Source organism: Rana temporaria, chromosome 3 (assembly GCF_905171775.1).
Source record: "Rana temporaria chromosome 3, aRanTem1.1, whole genome shotgun sequence".
Taxonomy (NCBI): domain Eukaryota; kingdom Metazoa; phylum Chordata; class Amphibia; order Anura; family Ranidae; genus Rana; species Rana temporaria.
Window position 1 is genome coordinate 461,075,236 of NC_053491.1, and position 14,689 is coordinate 461,089,924.

The 14,689-nt window shown below is 44.2% G+C and overlaps 2 non-coding genes across 2 annotated transcripts; one reads left to right on the forward strand and one right to left on the reverse strand.

The window, feature by feature from the left end:
- Nucleotides 1–1,399: 1,399 nt before the first annotated feature.
- On the reverse strand, nt 1,400–1,471 carry TRNAW-CCA. The gene has a single exon. It is a non-coding gene; the product is annotated as a tRNA-Trp (tRNA).
- A 1,025-nt stretch (nt 1,472–2,496) lies between these two features.
- TRNAS-GCU lies at nt 2,497–2,578 on the forward strand. The gene has a single exon. It is a non-coding gene; the product is annotated as a tRNA-Ser (tRNA).
- Nucleotides 2,579–14,689: the final 12,111 nt, after the last annotated feature.

Consider the following 14,689-nt stretch of genomic DNA (forward strand, 5'->3'; position numbering starts at 1 on the left):
TTGGCATGGCTAGAGCCTTCTATGGTGTGAAGTTTTGGGGAAATTGGTTAACATTTAAGGTCTTTTTTGTACGTTAAGCCACATTAAGCTCCCCAAAAAACAAGCTTAATGTCCCTAGTTTTCCTTGTGGAACACCAAATTGCACAAAACTTATAGGATAGGTTTGGAAGGTCGAGATCTTAGGCTGTACAACATTTCAGGGCAATTGATTGAGGTTTAGGCACTTTTTTGCTCGTTAAGCTACATTAAGCTACATTAAGCCAATTTCACATTAAATGTAAAATTGGCTTAATGTGAATAACTTTTGGTGTGATTAACCAAGTGAGCTGAAATGTTCAGAATATGTTGGCATGGATAGATCCGTCTATGGTGTGAAGTTTTGGGGAAATTGGTTAACATTTAAGGTCTTTTTTGTACGTTAAGCTCTCAAAAAAACAAGCTTAATGTCCCTAGTTTGCCTTGTGGAACACCAAATCGCACTAAACGCATAGGATAGGTTTGGAATGTTGAGATCTTAAGCTGTGAAAAGTTTCAGGGCAATTGATTGAGGTTTAGGCACTTTTTTGCTCGTTAAGCTACATTAAGCTACATTAAGCCAATTTCACATTAAATGTAAAATTGGCTTAATGTGAATAACTTTTGGTGTGATTAACCAAATGAGCTGAAATTTTCTGAATATGTTGGCATAGATAGAGTCTTCTATAGGGTGAAGTTTTGGGGAAATTGGTTAACATTTAAGGTCTTTTTTGTACGTTAAGCTCTCAAAAAAACAAGTTTATTGTCCCTAGTTTGCCTTGTGGAACACGAAATCGCACAAAACGCATAGGATAGGTTTGGAATGTTGAGATCTTACGCTGTGCAAAGTTTCAGGGCAATTGATTAAGGTTAAGGTACTTTATTGCTCATTAAGCTACATTAAGCCAATTTCCCATTAAATGTTTTAGTATTGTAAAATATAGCTTAATGTGAATAACTTTTGGTGTGATAAACCAATTGAGCTGAAATTTTCAGAATATGTTGGCATAGATAGAGTCTTCTATTGTGTGAAGTTTTGGGGAAATTGGTTAACATTTAAGGTCTTTTTTGTACGTTAAGCCACATTAAGCTCCCCAAAAAACAAGCTTAATGTCCTTAGTTTGCCTTCTGGAACACCAAATTGCACAAAACGTATAGGATAGGTTTGGAAGGTCGAGATTTTAGGCTGTACAAAGTTTCAGGGCAATTGATTGAGGTTTAGGCACTTTTTTGCTTGTTAAGCTACATTAAGCCATTTTCACATTAAATGTTTTAGTATGTCCCGTAATCTGGGCCTACAGGTTGTGTCTGTTTCACGCCATGTATGTTGTTATATGTTGTAGTTTGCTTTTTAAACAAATTTAGCTGCTTATCAAAAATCAGTTGACCCTGACGTGATTTGAACACGCAACCTTCTGATCTGGAGTCAGACGCGCTACCGTTGCGCCACAGAGTCCTGTACAAAACAAGTCTTGCCTTATTGGTAGACAATTATCACCCTGTCTGTCCTCTCCCCTTAAAGCGGGAGTTCACCCATTTCTAAAAATTTTTTTTTTCTTCCCCTAGATTCCTGCTCGTTCGGTCTAGGGGAATCGGCTATTTGTATTAAAATAGGTGCAGTACTTACCCGTTTTCGAGCTGCATCTTCTTCCGTCGCTTCCGGGTATGGTCTTCGGGAGCGGGCGTTCCTTCTTGATTGACAGTCTTCCGAAAGGCTTCCGACGGTCGCATCCATCGCGTCACTCGTAGCCGAAAGAAGCCGAACGTCGGTGCGGCTCTATACTGCGCCTGCGCACCGACGTTCGGCTTCTTTCGGAAAATCGTGACGCGATGGATGCGACCGTCGGAAGCCTCTCGGAAACCTGTCAATCAAGAAGGAACGCCCATTCCCGAAGCCCATACCCGGAAGCGACGGAGAGGATGCGTCTCGTAAACGGGTAAGTACTGCACATATTTTAAAATAAATAGCCGATTCCCCTAGTAATAACGAGCAGGAATCTAAGGGGGAAAAGTGCCCTCTAAGGGTGAACCCCCGCTTTAAGAAGACACTTGCTATGTAGACCAGTGGTATTTAGAAATGCTTCCAATAGATTGAACATGCACAATGGTATATACTCATTGATAATTCATGAAAAACCCAGCAAATACTGGCTGGTTAATACACAGTCCTAAAAACCTCAGAGTTAGATCTCCATACAAGCTATGCAACTTACGCTGTAATATTCGTAATCTTTTTCTGTCCACCTTTGTGTTTTCTCCAATTCCCAAAAGTAGTAGCTCAGTGATCTTCTCCACCATAATATCAAATAAGATTGATTTCTGTTTGTATATGTGACAGTATACCAGACAATTAGTTTCCTTCCTTTTTGGTGTTTACATGTGCACCTAGGCACAATAAAACGCCATTTATTTCTAGAAATATTTTTTCAAAATTCAATGTCAATTTTCACATTTCCCAAATTAGGATTTTGCTCAAATCTTGACGAGGTGGCCGAGTGGTTAAGGCGATGGACTGCTAATCCATTGTGCTCTGCACGCGTGGGTTCGAATCCCATCCTCGTCGGTTTGATTTCTCTTGTTCCTGTGCCCACTGTATTTTATTGAGGTAAACTAAATATGTTTTCAGTTACATTCATTTCACATAACACCTTCCCAACAAGCATACACATATGTGTCCTCAAGGAAGTGGGTCATTACCCATGGGGCCACATATATGTGTTTGTGATGGGAGCGCACTCCCAGCACTCGCGGGTCTCATACACCTGATTGCTGTGATAGCTTCTGATTGGCTATCACAGTGATCAGACACTGTAGACCCACCCCACTGCTGATTTCCCGCTTGAACAATGGCGACTGGGGCTCAATTTTTTTTAGGGGGTGGAAAAACAAACCTGGCCCCCTTACTCCCCCCCCCCCCCCAGTCGCTTGATCGATTGCCTGCTTAATCGCCACTTTGCTCGTGTGAGGAATCCACCACCGACACCCAAACACACTGCCTCTTACCTCCTCTTAGACCCTCATTACAAAGGTCAACACGCATGGGCAGCAGCCAGATATAACATCAGTCTTTGCGTAGGTTAGCAGATATTCCAATCGTAACAGCCAAATCCTCTCTTAGACCCTCATTGCACGGGGCAGCAGTCAGATGTAATATTAGTCTTAATATACTCCAATCCTATCCGCCAAGCCTAGATAACCCACATAGAGGAACAAAAAATACACACCTCATGGTGAATTATCTCTATCCAATTTATTGCATGATATTAAAGACATACCCACATAGCAACAGTAAAAAAAACACGTTTGTCTCGGTTTGAAAACAACATTCCCAACCAATAAAATGGCCGCTACATCCCGGTATACACGAGCATTACACATCGCCAGCTCCTAACAGGCCGGGCAAGGATTCTCTATGGGGCTTAGGTCAGGTGAGTTTGCTGGCCAATCAAGCACAGTAATACCATGATCATTAAACCAGGTATTGGTAGCTTTGGTAGTGTGGGCAGGTGCCAAGTCCTATTGAAAATTGAAATCAGCATCCCCTGGTCAGCTGATCAGCAGAGGGAAGCATGAAGTGCTCTAGAATTTCCCGGTAGAGGGCTGCACTGACTTTGGGCTTGATAAAACACAGTGGACCAACACCAGCAGATGACATGGCTCCCCAAATCATCGCTGACTGTGGAAACTTCACACTGGAACTAATGCAACTTGGATTCTGTGCCTCTCCACTCTTCCTCCATTCTCACAAGTGTTGAGGGGCACTTCACATACACACTTTTCCCTTATCGTCTTTTAGGACAGCACCTTGAGAGCGTGGCTCCACCCACTTGACAGGAAACACACCTCCACCAAACTTCTTAAAAGGGAGGCTCCTTCCACTTATCAACAGTCTTTGCGTTTCCTCCAGCGGGAACACATGTGGGGGTTATGAGCTCTCTAGGTACTACCTGATAGGTCATATCTCCCTACTCCACCTGTTTTTCTTACCTCAGAGAGTCTGTTCCTCCCATTCACTGGATAGAGAGTGCCTTGTGCATGGGCTCCTTGCATGGGCTCCTCAGTGCTCAGTGTAGCCAGGGACTGCTTCGGGATACTGCTCCTCGGCAAGGTAGACGGCACGGACATCTTTTTTTCCCGGTCCAGGCAGCCGAACGCCGCCACCATCTTGGGAAGGTCAGACAGGCTGCTTCCCCCGGAAGTGAGGTAACCGGAAGGGGGCGGCGTCCTATGAGCAGACGCAGGGCATGGACGTCATTTCTGCCAGGAAGCGCTGAGGGATGAGGGAGAAACAGGTCTGGTGCCTTGTTAGCCGAAGGCTGGAAAAAAGCTTAATGTCAGACAGGTATTGACTCATTAGTGAAGGAGGAAGCGTCTGCCGCTTGCAGCGACATAATCACATCTGTTAAAAAAGAATTGGATGCTAATATTCAGTCCTTTAAGTCCTCACTCACAAAACCATCTGTGAGACAGACCTCTACCTCACAATCCTTACAAGACTCACTGTTAGTCCCGGTAGTGGAGGCAGAAGAGAGTCTTCTGAACCAGGAAGGCCCTTCCCCCCTCACATTCTCAAGAATCAGATGAGGAGGAGGGTGAGCTGGAGAATATGTCTTCAAAATATAAATTGTCTTTGGAACAAGTTGATGGCCTCCTAAAAGCTATTCATGCAACTTTAGGATAAAAGGAGGAACTTAAAGAATTATCTTTACATGACAGGATGTATGCAGGACTCAGTGAGCCCATGATACGTACCTTTCCAGTCCATACAGTAATTTCTGAAGCGATCAAGAAAGAATGGACTGATCCTGAAAAGAAACCTTTCTTTGCTAAGGCACACAAGATAAGGTTTCCTTTTAATGAAGACCCAGCAGCTCCCTGGAATAAAGTTCCAAAACTCGATGCAGCCTTTTCTCAAGTCTCAAGATCTTCAGATCTAGCATTTGAGGGCATGGGGATTCTGAAAGACTCCATGGATAAGAGGATGGATCGGCAATTAAAGAGGGCTTGGCAATCCATCACAGGCAACCTTAAGCCAGCAATGGCGACTACTTGCGTCTCCAGAAATATGGAGTATTGGTTGAACCACCTTAAGGATCATATAATAGCTGATTCTCCAAAGCAAGAAATCCTAGACTCCTTTTCAACCCTGTCAGCAGCTGTAGCCTATGTCTCAGGCCTCGTACACACGGCCGAGGAACTCGACGTGCCAAACAAATTGAGTTCCTCGGCGAGTTCAGCCCTGAAGCCGCCGAGGAGCTCGGCGGGCCGAGAGCTCCCATGGAACGAGAAAATAGAGAACATGTTCTCTATTTTCTCGACGAGTTCCTCGGCGGCTCCATCGGGGCGAAAGTGTACACACGACAGAGTTTCTCGGCAGAATCAGGCTCTGACCGAGTTTCTCGCCGAATTCTGCCGAGAAACTCTGTCGTGTGTACGAGGCCTCAGATGCATCAGCAGAGTCTATCAGAATGATGGCAAGATCCACGGCACTTACTAATTCAGTGAGGAGGGCATCTAAAAACAAGCTGTGTGGAGTTTATTTATTTATTGTTTGGCCCCGATTTAGATGCAGTGCTCGACAGAACTGCAGACGTGACCCCGCCCCCTCTGACGTACCCTCTGCTACGTCACTGGCGAAGCCCATAGTCTTCCCTCTTCTTGGGCTTCCCCAGTGACGTAGCAGAGGGTACGTCAGAGGGGGCGGGGTCACGTGACGGGTGGCCCTGCCTCCTCTATATAAGTAATGTCACAGCTCCAGCGCGTCATTCCGCTGGGCTGTGTCGGGCGATGAGGAGGTCGGGGATGCTGCGCTCCGGATGGATCTTCTCAGCGCTGGATCGGAGAACACCCGGCCGTCGCAGGATCTTCTCATCGCGGGAGATCAGCCCTCGCAGGATCAGGACAACGCTGGAAGCCGGGAACAAGTGTTTTTTTTTTTTTTTTAATAAAGGACTTTATTCTAAGGTGTCAGTGTGTTTTTTTACAATACTTTACACTTCCTTCGTGAAATGGTAGAGGTACAGTGTACCCCATTACCATTTCACACAGGGGGGGTCAGGATCTGGGGGTCCCCTTTGTTAAAGGGGTCTTCCAGATTCTGATAAACCTCCCGCCCGCATACCCCCACAACCACCGGGCAAGGGTTGTGGGGATGAGACCCTTGTCCCCATCAACATGGGGACAAGGTGCTTTGGGGGGCACCCCAAAGCACCCTCCCAATGTTGAGGGCATGTGGCCTGGTGCGGTTCAGGAAGGGGGGGGGGGCCGCACTCTGTCCCCCCCTCTTTTCTGCGGCCGGCCAGGTCAACGTGCTCGGATAAGGGGTCTGGTTATGGATATTTAGGGGGAACCGCACGTCATTTTTGTTTTAAATTGACGGCGGGGTTCCCCTGAATATCCATACCAGACCTAAAGGGTACCTCCGTTCGGGTTCGCTCAACCCTAGTAATAAAAAAATCGGGTACGATTTATCGCACAGTCATCCGATTTAGTACGATTTAGATTGACCACAATATAAAAAAAATCGGACACGATTTTAATACGATTTCAAATCAGGACCAAAAATCGTGGTCAAACACGATTTTTGATGCAATTTTAAATCGTATCAAATCTGATGCGGATCAAATCGGATGCACTTGGGGACCTAAATTAATGAATGGAAACGTTTTGCCATACAGATTTGTACGATTTTAAAGCTAAAATCGTGAGAACAAGGTAGGATGACAAAATCGTGGTGTGAATGCACCCTTAAAGATTAAAGTTGAGAAGCGGGGGGTGGGGGTGTTCTGCTGTCAGAAATGACATCTTACATTAAGGTGAGAAGCAGGGGGTACTGACTTCTTACCTCTTCTCCCATGCAGCCAGCGAGTTGAGAATCAGGGTGAGGGGCCGAAAATGACTTCTCACCAGGCGGGGCTTCTAGTAATTTTGGGGCCCTCTGCAGCTTTGCGGGGCCCTAAGCGGCTTGCATAGTGAGCCTATAGGGCGGATCGGCCCTGGGTCTACCACTCCTGGTGTCACTCGTCTAAAAGAGTGGTGAAAAATCTAGTGTCAATTCTGGAATTTCTTCAGAATAGAGCAGAAAAAGGCTTGTCAGTCAGTACACTTAAAGTGCAGATAGCCGCATTGGGAGTTTTTCTGGAAAGTCCTATATTTTCAGAGCCGTTAGTTTCAAGATTTTTCAAGGTGCTTTCTAGATCCAGACCAGCTCCCGTGAGACACTTCCTCAGTTGGGATTTGTCAGTGATTCTTCAGACACTAAGGAACCCATTGAACCGCTAAGACATTTCTCTGAAGTACCTTACTCTCAAAACGGTGTTCCTAGTGGCAATTACGACAGCCAGAAGAATCGGTGAGCTTCATGCCCTGTCAATAAAGAAACCCTTCCTATCCGTCTATGCGGACAGGGTTGTACTAAAGACTGATCCAGTCTTTCTACCGAAAGTGGCATCAGCCCTCAACCGGTCACAGGAAATTGTCATACTGACCTTCTGCTCTAACCCGTCAGGGGAGATGTAACGCCAATTCCAAAAGCTCAGGCCACTACATGGGCAGAAATAGCTGGTGCCATCCCAGATCAGATCTGCAAGGCGCTACGTGGTCAAGTTACCTTACGTTCGTCCGTCATTACAGACTAAATCTTCTGTCAGCAAGCGATCAGGCTTTTGGCAGAAAGGTCTTGCAGGCTGTGGTCCCCCCCTAAGTGGGTAAGTCTCTGTTATCCACTCAAGGTGCTGTCCTGAAAGACGATAAGGAAAAAGTCAAGTTAGACTTACCGGTAACTGGTTTTCCATGAGTCTTTCAGGACAGCAGCAACCCGCCCTTATTGTTTTGAATATTATGCTGTGACTAACCATACTCTGATTATGTGTTCCAGCTTCGGCCGGAGGTTTCTTTACTGATAAGTGGAAGGAGCCTCCCTTTTAAGAAGTTTGGTGGAGGTGTGTTTCCTGTCAAGTGGGTGGAGCCACGCTCTCAAGGTGCTGTCCTGAAAGACTCATGGAAAACAAGTTACCGGTAAGTCTAACTTGACTTTTTTCACACTTGCCTCTAGGGCTGAGCCTTTTGGCTAGGACCAGAGGAATTTTTGATTCCTGGCTGTTGTTTTGCACAATGGCTACTTTCACTTCTCCCCACTTTCTATTTATTTTACCCGTGTGTGTCACCTTTTTGTATTTTTATGTTTGCTGTTACAGGTTTGTCACTGTGTGATTAGTAGGGTGTGGGTACTTGGGCCTACCCTGAAAGTCTTGGGAGGGGGTGGATATGGCCTTCTGGCTTAGTTAGCCCTCTCTCATGGGATCTCCCTTTGGGGGAGCCCCACCGAGTACTTGGGTGGGTCTGTTTTGGCAGACCCTCCAGAGAAGGGGGCCATCTGGTCTCGGCCAGTCGTACCTAGTGATTACCTCAGTCCCAGTCTGGAGCCCAACGCCCCGGGGGATCAGGGTAAGGTCCTTCCTAGTGAAGGACAGTGTAACACCCGTTGCATGTTTTTTTGTGTCACTCTTTATGTGCATGCACTGTTTTTGGTGCTGGGTGGAGTTTTTGGGTGTGTTTCACATGACACTGGCTTTTCCAAAAAAAAAAAAAAAAAACACCCTACACACATTTAGTCTGGTCTTCAATAGATAAAGTGTTGATCCCTAGTGTGATGTGTTTTGCTGGTGTTATTCTAACTTTTGTGAGTATATCTACTTTTAATAAACCATGTGGTGTTCGGATACTACTGTATGGTCATTAGTTCTTTCTCCTACCCATTATTACTTTGAGGTGCTGGCTTTGGATAACCAGTGCAGGACTGTGGAGGTGATAGAGTCAGTGGCGTCTTAAGTAGAGGTCAACCGATATGGGTTTTTCTCTGGCCGATGCCAATATTTAGAAATCTGGGCGGCCGATGCCGATATATGATGCCGATTTTTGCGGCCAATGGCACTGGATGGCATTGGCAGGTGGCACTGGCATGTGGCACTAGCAGGTGGCACTGGTTGGCAATAGAAAGCACTGGCAGATGGCACTAGTTAGCACTGGCAGGTGGCACTAGCACGTGGCACTGGATGGCAATGGCAGGTTGGCACTGGTAGGTTGGCACTAGCAGGCAATGACAGGTTTCACAGCCGATAATGAAACTGCTCTCTGCAGCTGTAAAACTGTATGGGGAGAGAAAGGAGAGTTTGCAGATTTAGAGTGATGTCGGGGTGGGCCCCAGCAGCTAGCCAGCCAATGATCGGGCTGTTAAAGAAAGGGGCGGGGCCACATGTAGCGGTCTGCCCAGATCTCTTTCCATTGGCTGGTGTTGGATAGCTGGGTCCCGCCCACCCCAACATCAGACCTCGCTAATGACAGCTCCCTTCACTCTCGCTCCTTAAGGTTTCACACACGCGGCGCTGCTCCCTTCTCCACACTCTGGTAACACAGGTGCAGGCTTTTTTTAATATCGGCCTGATTTGGATAATAATCGGCCGATGTTGATTTCTCCAAAATGGCCAAATATCGGCCGATTTATCGGTCGACCTCTAGTCCTAAGTAGTGACCCCCGAATTGGATGATTTCTGCACTGTTGTTCTATTATCATTTGAGGATCATTACTGTTTGGTAAGGGAACTGCCACCCTTGTCTGTGAGGTGGTGTGGGATTCTTAGGCCAGCCATAGACTGTTTGAATAATCACTGTCTTCCCCCATCCGCCTCCCCACCGAGAGCAGACAATTGTTAGCCAGAAGGGATTCTCCTGTTGACACTGTCTGTGTTGATGGGGGAATTATTTAAATTCACACTATACATGTGCGGTTCATTTAGTTCCGAATTAAAATTTGGACAAATTTTCGTTATTCATATGTATCCTGAATTTCTGAATTAGAATAGTACAGAATTTAAACAAATCCGAAATAACAAAATTTGAATCCGGACGAAATTTGAATTCAAATCGTTTTTAAATTTCCAAAGAGAGAAAAAAAAAAAGAGAATAGAAAATAAAATAAAAAAAATAATAATCTATTCCTTTAATTTTCTATTCTATTTTATTATTTTTGAAAATTTAAAACGTTTTCGAATTTAAATAGTTTTCAAATTTCCGAAAAGAATAGAAATAAAATATTTTTTTCTATTCTATTCCTTTATTTTGTATTCTGTTTTATTTCAACTTTTCATTTTTTCAAATTCGCAAACTTTTCAAATTTGAAACCATTTGGAATTGATTGAAGGAACAATGCCCCATCTAAGGTGTCAGTGCAAGGAATTGTGCCCCATCGTTGGTGTCATTGGGGGAAATTGTGCCCCATCCTTGGGGCAAAATTATGCCCATCATTGGTGTCATTGGGTTCAATTGTCGGTGTCACTGGGAGAAATGGTGCCCCATCATTGGTGTTATTGGGCCCCATTGTTGGCATAATTGGGAGAAAATGTGCCCCGCCATTGGTGTCATTGTGAAAAATTGTGCCCCATTGTTGGTATCAGTGGGAGGAATTGTGCCCCTTAATTGGTGTCAGTGCGGGGTAAATATGCCCCATTGCTGGCATCAGTGGATGAAACAGTGCTTCAAGGGCCGGATAAAAGCACGCAAAGGGCCGCATCTGGCCCCCGGGCCGTAGTTTGGAGACTACTGGTCTATGGCCTATCTAACATACACTGACACCATTCGGAAAACACACAATGCAGATTAACAACCAATTTATACTGGCCATACAGGCACTAATAACATAATGCATAAATCTTTCTGGAAGCATGAACAAAGAAGATACTTATTCATTTTATCATTTAATATTCATAGGAGGGCAGTGCATGAAAATATGTACAACGGTAAAAATTTCAAAAATCCAAAAAAATAAAAAAGGACATACACAAATGTGGCTGCAGTATTTGCTAAAAAACAGGAGAAAAAAAGAAAAATCGTTCCCTACACCTACCCTTTTGGTTCCATAGACTTCAATGCAAGTACAGGAATAAACACATGAAAAAATGCACGAAAAACTGACGAAAAAAAAAATATAAAAACACTTTAACCACTTCAGCCCCGTAAGAAGTCGCTTTAACTGACAATTGCGCGGTCGTGCGACGTGGTACCCAAACAAAATTGAAATACTTTTTTTTCCCACAAATAGAGCTTTCTTTTGGTGATATTTGATCACCTCTGCGGTTTTTATTTTCTGCGCTATAAACAAAAGAAAAGCGACAATTTAAAAAAAAAATCAATATTTTTTAACTTTTTGCTATAATAAATATCCTCAAAAAAATCTTTAAAAAAAAAACAACAAAATGTTTCCATAGTTTAGGCCGATACGTATTCTTCTACATATTTTTGGTAAAAAAAAAAAATATATATATATATATATATATATATATATATATATATATATATATATATATATAGATTATATTGATTAGTTTGCGCAAAAGTTAGAGCGTCTACAAAATAGGGGATAGTTTTATGGCATTTTTATTATGAATTTATTTTTTATTAGTAATGGCGGCGATTATTATCAGGACTGTGACACTATGGCGGATACATCAGACACTTTTGACACCATTTTGGGACCATTGTTATTTTTACAGCGATCAGTGCTTTTAAAAATGCACTAATTATTGTATAAATGTGACTGACAAGGAAGGGGTTAACACTAGGGGGCGATAAAGGGGTTAATTGTGTGTCCTAGGGAGTGATTCTAACTGTTAGGGGGCGTGGCTATGAGTGACACATCGCTGTTCCCAATGAGAGGGAACTAGGGATGCAACAGATCATCATTGATCCATGATCCGAAAGGGTCGCTGCGTTCGGATCGGCACACCAGGCTTCGGCCTAGCTTCAGAGCGGCGGCCATCTTGGTACACCCAGCGGCGGCATAGGTGAGCTCCCCAGAGTGGCGCGCTGACAGGGGAGATGTGGATATTACAGTGGGGGTGATGGAGATGTGGGGGAGATGACGTGGATATTACAGTGGGGGAGATGACGTGGATATTACAGTGGGGGAGATGACGTGGACATTACAGTGGGGGAGATGACGTGGACATTACAGTGGGGGAGATGACGTAGATATTACAGTGGGGGAGATGAAGTGGACATTACAGTAGGGGAGATGTGGACATTACAGTGGTGACTATATATGGTGGTGATCAGAAAAAGTATCTGATCCGTGACTCTGATCCGAGGAACGATCCAAACCGTGAATTTTTTGATTTGTTGCACCCCTAGAGAGAACAGACGATCAGTGACATGTCACTAGGAAGAACGTCCATGACCCCGATTTCGGGACACCAGCAGACATCGAGTCCGTGGGTCCCACGGGCAGGGTCACGGAGATCACCCTGTGTGGTCCGCGCGACCACCACATGGTGGCAAATTAAAGGGGACATACCTGTATGCCCATTTGCCCAGCCGCGCCATTCTGCAGACGTAAAAAGTCGTGCGGCGGTCCTTAAGCAGTTCAATAATAATACATTTTATTTTTTATTACACAAAATTAATATATTAACTTTGATTGTGAACTTTTTTTATTTTACAAAATATATAACAAAAATAATTGTTGATTTTAACAGTGCAATCTTATATCAATGACCTGGTTGTAAAGGTTTGATTTTTATTTTCTAAATGGGTTCCTTTAACCACTTAAGCCCCGGACCAAAATGCAGCTAAAGGCCCAGGCCAGGTTTTGCGATTCGGCACTGCGTCGCTTTAACAGACAATCTCCCAAACAAAATTGACGTCCTTTTTTTCCCCACAAATAGAGCTTTCTTTTGTTGGTATTTGATCACCTCTGTGGTTTTTATTTTTTGCGCTATAAACAAAAATAGAGCGACAGTTTTGAAAAAAAAAAATGCAATATTCTTTACTTTTTTATATAATAAAAATCCCCCAAAAATATATAAAAAAAATGTTTTTGCCTCAGTTTAGGCCGATACGTATTCTTCTACTTATTTTTGGTAAAAAAAAAAAAATCGCAATAAGCGTTTATCGGTTGGTTTGCGCAAAATTTATAGCGTTTACAAAATAGGGGATAGTTTTATTGCATTTTTATAAATAATTTTTTTTAACTACTAATGGCGGCGATCAGTGATTTTTTTTCTGTGACTGCGACATTATGGCGGACACTTCGGACAATTTTGACATATTTTAGGGACCATTGTCATTTTCACAGCAAAAAATGCATTTAAATTGCATTGTTTATTGTGAAAATTACAGTTGCAGTTTGGGAGTTAACCACAGGGGGCGCTGTAGGAGTTATGTTTCACCTAGTGTGCGTTTACAACTGTAGGGGGGTGTGGCTGTAGGAGTGACGTCATCGATTGTGTCTTCCTATAAAGGGGATGACACAATCGATGCAGCCGCCACAGTGAAGCCGTGTTTACACGCGGCTCTCCCCGTTCTTCAGTTCCGGGGACCGATCGCGGGACCCCAGCGGCGATCGGGTCCCCTGGTCCCGGTCCTTCGCCCGCGACCCACGGCTGGGTAGATGTACAGGACGTGCTGGTACGTCCATCTGCCCAGCCGTGCCATTCTGTGGACGTATATATACAGTGGGCGGTCCTTAAGTGGTTAAGCTAGAGCATTGTTGGTTCACTTACCTTTTCTTTCGATTTCCCTTCTAAATGTTTTTTTTCCCCCTTTGTCTGAATTTCTCACTTCCTGTTCCTCCTCAGTAAGCTTGCCCGTGTCTTGTCACATATGGCTACCCATCACAGTTTGCTCCGGAAGTGACGTTCCGCTGAAAATGTTTGCACTGCGCATGCGTGATGCAGCCAAATGCGTTCCAACACTTTTACGACAAAACGTAACACTAAAACAGCGATGGGTAGCCGAATGTGATGAAACACCGCCATTTTGCTACACTCCGCACTCCTCCACACTAAGGATACAGTGAGAAGGGGACAAGCGAACATCTTTATACACCCCCTGGAGTTTTACATTTTACACTTATTTATAACAGTAAACTGAGGTTGTGAACAAATAAATATGGTGACACCACCCTCTATAGTGTGTCAAAGCAATATTAACAGCGCTTAAAGAATAAGTGAATATTAGAGGCAAAGATGCTTCAAAATAATCGCCAAGCTTGAAATGCTGCACGACTCAAACGTCACGTTAGTTCAAAAACTCTTCAGAGACTGACTATGTGGCCACGCCCCGACATGTTTCGTCACATAGCAGCAGCTAGGTTTATTCTTATTTCCATCAGCGCAACGGTGGATGATCAGGAGGGTGCATAGATTCAGATCACCCACTATTTTTAGTAAACTGAGGTTATATAGTGAAATCCAGTACTTAGAACTCTGTCTGACTGTTTATATGTTGAATTTTAAAAGCAGCGGCAAGCCCGTTGATCTCACAGGTTTGCTAATTTGACAGAAGTCTGCTGCTTTTAAAATTCAACATGTAAACAGTCAGATGGAGATGACGTGGACATTACAGTGGGGGAGATGACGTGGACATTACAGTGGGGGAGATGACGTGGACATTACAGTGGGGGAGATGACGTGGACATTACAGTGGGGACTATATATGGTGGTGATCCGAAAAATGATCCGATCTGCGACTCTGATCCGAGGAACGATCCGAACCGTGGGGTTTTTGATCTGTTGCACCCCTAGAGGGAACAGACGATCAGTGACATGTCACTAGGAAGAACGGGGGGGAGATCTGACAGAAGTCTGTTGCTTTTAAAATTCAACATGTAAACAGTCGGACG